The sequence below is a fragment of the Podarcis gaigeae genome (genome assembly GCF_964106915.1).
Source record: "Podarcis gaigeae genome assembly, chromosome: 10".
NCBI classification, from domain to species: Eukaryota; Metazoa; Chordata; class Lepidosauria; order Squamata; family Lacertidae; genus Podarcis; species Podarcis gaigeae.
Window position 1 is genome coordinate 20,743,322 of NC_139686.1, and position 5,187 is coordinate 20,748,508.

The 5,187-nt window shown below is 43.6% G+C and overlaps 1 protein-coding gene across 1 annotated transcript in view; it reads right to left on the reverse strand.

Annotated features, from left to right (window-relative positions):
* The window catches only part of SLC13A4 (solute carrier family 13 member 4), a 39,937-nt gene that overhangs the window by 29,201 nt on the left and 5,549 nt on the right, over positions 1-5,187 (reverse strand). The gene's annotated exons all lie outside the window — the stretch shown is intronic.

The following is a 5,187-nucleotide window of genomic DNA, read 5'->3' on the forward strand; positions in this document are numbered from 1 at the left end:
ACCACTGGTCCTGTTAGCTAGGGATGATAGGAGTTCTAGTCCCAAAACAGCTGGAGGGCAAATTTGGCCATCACTGATTAGGTGATTTAAATCCTGCCCCTCATCACTCAGACTTCAGGGTGGGTTACAGCAGTGTCAAACCCAATAAACTTGAACATCTGTATCTATTCCGTATATAACTCAAGTATCTCTTCGGCTTGGAACTGCCCACACAGAAGACCAGGTGGAAGAAGACAGTCTTCATTTGGTTGCCAAAAAGAATATATAACCTAAGTGCTGTGGGGTGGGTATTTGATAAAGGTAAAGGTACCCCTGCCCGTACGGGCCAGTCGTGTCCGACTCTAGGGTTGTGCGCTCATCTCACTTAAGAGGCCGGGAGCCAGCGCTGTCCGAAGACACTTCCGGGTCACGTGGCCAGCATGACGAAGCTGCTCTGGCAAGCCAGCACCAGCGCAGCACACGGAAACGCCGTTTACCTTCCTGCTATAAAGCGGTACCTATTTATCTACTTGCACTTAGGGGTGCTTTCGAACTGTTAGGTGGGCAGGAGCTGGGACCGAAAGACGGGAGCTCACCCCGCTGTGGGCATTCGAACCGCCGACCATACGATCAGCAAGTCCTAGGCACTGAGGTTTTACCCACAGCGCCACCCGCGTCCCTTGGGTATTTGATAACTGGCTGCTATTGCTGAGAAGACTCTCCATTGAGTTACAGTTCCTTCTATGCCAGCATTGCTGAAAGAACTTTCCAAACCAACTTGAAAGCCCTGGCAGGATTATATAGGGAGAGATGCTCCTTCAGTCTGCATTGATGCACCTGTGTAGAAAGGAGAGTTTCTGGTGTGCAATCCACTTGCTAAGGGGCGCCCATCTCTCCCAACATCATCACCACCTTTATCCTGGTCCAGACAGAAGAAACTGGCTTCATCGCTTGTGTAGATGAAAAACCAGGCCAGGCTGCTCTAGTGGCTGCAGCTTTAGACATGCACACAGCCATTCTTGGAAAGGTACTATAATCTTCCATCTGTAACTTTGTTTTGGTACTTAGCCATTATGTAACTCTGATTCAAACGGTTAAGCTCTCCAGCACAGGGTCCATTATTATTCCTTCGTTAGGGGATCTGACTGTATTAAAGAACAGAGGCCATTTCTCAAGTGCCTGTAGAAGCAGAAGCAATTAGAATTGGCAGTTGCTGTGACCCCAAGCTCTGATATGCATGCATGAAATAAAAGCGTGTGAAAATCATGGGTTGCCCCATTCTCCCCAGTTTAAGAGAATGCAGTCAATGGGCCAAACGCAATGGATGTTTAATAAACTGGCAGGAATGCCTTCTACTGATTCAGGTTATTTGTCCATCTAGTCCACTATTGTTTGCTCTGACTGGCAGCTTCCCACCAGCTTGAAGCTGATCATTTGTGGACATCGTAAATAAATTGCTGTTTATTCTGTGTATTGGATGTTTTTGTTGGTTTTAGGTATGCTTTCCTCTGCCAGTTTTTGGTAATTTTCTAGTGTTTTTGCTTTATATTTTGCAGCTGTTGGCCACCTTGAGCACAGATTGATGGAAATAATAATAATAATAATAATAATAATAATAATAATAATAATAATATTCTGCCCATTTGGCTGGGTTTCCCCATTCACTCTGGGGAGCTTATAGCATATATAAAAACATAGGAAGGATGGAAATTGAACAAATGAATAGGACTGCACTCAAAATAAGGCTAAGGAGATCATTCTATAACTCAGAGTCCAAAATTTTTGGAGGGCACCAATTTGGGGAAGACTGATTTAAACAATTGCCATTTCACTCCAGAGCACCTGACTCTATCCTTATGGAATGCTAACCAGGTTAAGGATGTGCAGAGCATCCCTAAGATATGTCACTAGTGTCACTGAAATCCTTCCTCCACTTTGTCTCAATAATCCTCAGAAGTTTCACAACCAAGCAGGAAATTCCAAATTTGCCCTGGGCTTCAGGGCAAAACTTAGGTGGAATCTACACACATATAAAAAACACACGCTGTGGCAATGCTTTTTTTAAAAAACAACAACAACACCATTTTGAATAATATATTGTATTTGCCATAGCTAACCATCGCCACCTAGTGTCACATTTCTATATTGCACTTTGCAACACACTTAAAACGTTTGATTTGCAGCTGTATATCTGAGTCCTTAGTGACCATCAAGGATCTACAGGATTCTTTCCTACTGCCCTCAAGACATTTTGCTGTTTAAGTGTCTTTGTTTCCCTCAGATTTTTCATCTGAACAGGAACCTTCAAGTCAGGGATGGGCAAGCAGTGCCGCCCTGCCAGTATGGTCAATAGTCCAAAATGATGGGAGTCGTAGCTCAGCAGTATCTGAGAAGAGTGTGCTGGCCCATCTAGTCCAGCATTCTGTTCTCACATTCGCCAAACTGTTGCCCTTTGCCCTCCTGCGATTTCCAGCAACTGGTATTTATAGGCATTTCTGCCCTCAACAAGGAGACAGGGCACAGCCACCATGACTAGTAGCCACCATTATCCTTTATCCTCCATGAATTTGTCTTTTAAAGCTATCCATGTTTCCCATTTAAGTGAAATTCAGTGGGAACTCCCGCTACATGTCCACAACTGATGGTGATGATACGCCATCAGTGTACATCTGATGAAGATTATCCCCAAAACACACAGCAGGGAATATAAATTATTTGCTGCAGACATTTCTTCCTCTGATCTTTTCAACTCACTGCTAGCATTGATGACTTGGCTATGTGGCAGGATATTTACACTGGCTGCGATTCAGGAAAGCACATGGCTTAGAGCTGTGCATGCCGCAGAATATTCTGCTTGTTTTCCAAACAGCACTCTCTGACTCTTCTGCAAAAAATTGAAATCGGAGAGGGGCTCCAGAGCAATTTGTCATATGGAGTTCAGCGATGGGATGGAGGTTCGCTGTTTGAAGAGTGAAAAAGGAAAACAAAAGAGGAACACAAAAATCTGGCCGAAGGAGCGCAAGCTGACCTTAAGGCAAGCGGAAAGATATTTTGAATGTAAACAGCTTTATTCAAAAATATTCACAAGCCACCTTTGCACTGTGCAAACCGCACTAAATCAAAGCATGAAGACCAACAATGAATCAGAAGCAGGGAAGCATCTGGACCGCTAGATGACAAGGGAGTGAAGGGTGTGCTAAAATAGGGCAGAGGAGCTGAATGAATTCTCTGCAGTTATAGTGCAGATTCTAGGAGGTGGGTGTGCATCAATTCTGTGTGTCCCTCAAATAATGAGGCAAATCTGGGTGCTTCTGGGCAAACTCTCACATTGCTCAGTTAGGTGGTACTGTTAGCTAGAACCATTTTGGAGGATCAGAGATTCCCCATCTTTCAAGACAATATTATTATTATTACGACAAATTAAATTCAACAGTTGCTTTTTCGCCAGAATGGACTTACAATATATAAACAAACACATACATTGAAACTGACATAAAAGAAAAAATATATAACAGACAATCCTTTTATTTAAAGACAGGATTAAAACATCCCACCCCCACCAGGCCATAGATAATTAAGAGCCGAAGGCCTGACAATAAAGAAACATTTTCATGCATGGCCTCAAGCTACGTAATGATGGTGCCAGGCGAGTCTCCCCAGGGAGAGCATTCCACAAGCAGGAAGCTACCACTGAGAAGGCCTTTTGTCATGTTGACACCCTCCTGACCTTCCAAGGCATATGATACACATATGATGATTGTAAGGTCTCGGTTGGTTCACGTGGGGAGAGGTGATGCTTCAAGTCTTGAATGTTGCCTCATCTCATCCCCTCACCTTCTTTTCTGGGAAATGAAACTAAACTGAGTGGGGAAACGCCTAGAACTTGAGAGCAGAGGGGTGCAAAGGTGAAGGATCCATTCTCCTGCCACGCTGTTGCGGAAGCACCCCCCTGCCCCCCCACCCCAAAGAGGGAGGATAAGGTTAGAGGTTGGATGTGACTGAGAATGGATCAAGGGGCTCATTAAGTGGCAACAGATACTCAGGGGAGAGGAAAGATTCATTTAGCCAGGAAAGACTTTGCAGACATGGATTTTAAGAACAGATTTAAATGAGGCTTAAGGTATGCATCTTTCGTATGTAAAGAATGGATATTCTACTAGCAAAGCAGCTTATGAATGTCAAAAATGAAACAATAAACCAAAGCAAGTATCAAAGTGGCTAAACATAAGAAGACCCCTACTACCGTACTATCCAGTATAAAGTAGGGCTGCCATAGGTCCAGGATTTCAAAGGCGAAATTGACATGGGGGGGGGGTGATTTCTGAAAGGTGGTGCTTTGTCCTGGATTTTAGGCAAGTCAATTAAAAAATCTTGCTTTTTTGTGTTTTTGTAATTAATATGGCAGCCCCAGCATAAAGATTCAAAACTTTTTCTATTGGTCACCAGACGTCTAGTGATAGTATCACCGGAAATCCCAGGTGGAGCTACTTCTTGAGATGTGATTCAATAATATTTGGGATCTGGCTAGTTCAGAATGACTAACTGGGCTTAGAAGAATCGTGAATGGAAGAAACCTGGTCTGTCTTCCTTCTTTTCATAGGTAAGGGAAGAAGAAAGCAAAGCTCTCCCACCAGCCTCACAAACCTGTCTGCAGAGAACCTATATGGACTGCGGGTGTTTTAAGATCATGTAAAATGACATTTGCCTGGCACCTGCTTCATATAATATAGGCAGGTGGTTTAAAGAGCTACATTTTCTCAGGTTTTAATCAACACATTGTGGCTGGTTTTTTGAGCAGCTTTAGAACGGCTATGGTTAAAGGTAATAATAATAATAATAATAATAATAATAATAATAATAATAATAATAATAAAGAATCCTCTTACATGGAAGGACTGAAGCTCAGTGGTAGAGTGGTCTTGCATGCAGAAGGTCCCTGGTTCTGGCACCTCCAGATTTGGGAAGGACAATTGGGAAGGACTCCTGCCTGAAACCTGGGGAAGCTGCAGTCCATCAACATAGACAATACTAGATGTGCCAGTGGTTTGACTCTGTATAAGGCAGCTTCCTACATTCCTACATCAGACCAAACCATTGACCATCTCATTCCCACAGCATCTAATCAGGTTCTTCCAGGAAGCTCACAGTCAGGGCATGAGGACAATAAACCTCTCCCATTGTCTCTTCACAGCAGCAGCTGCCCACTGC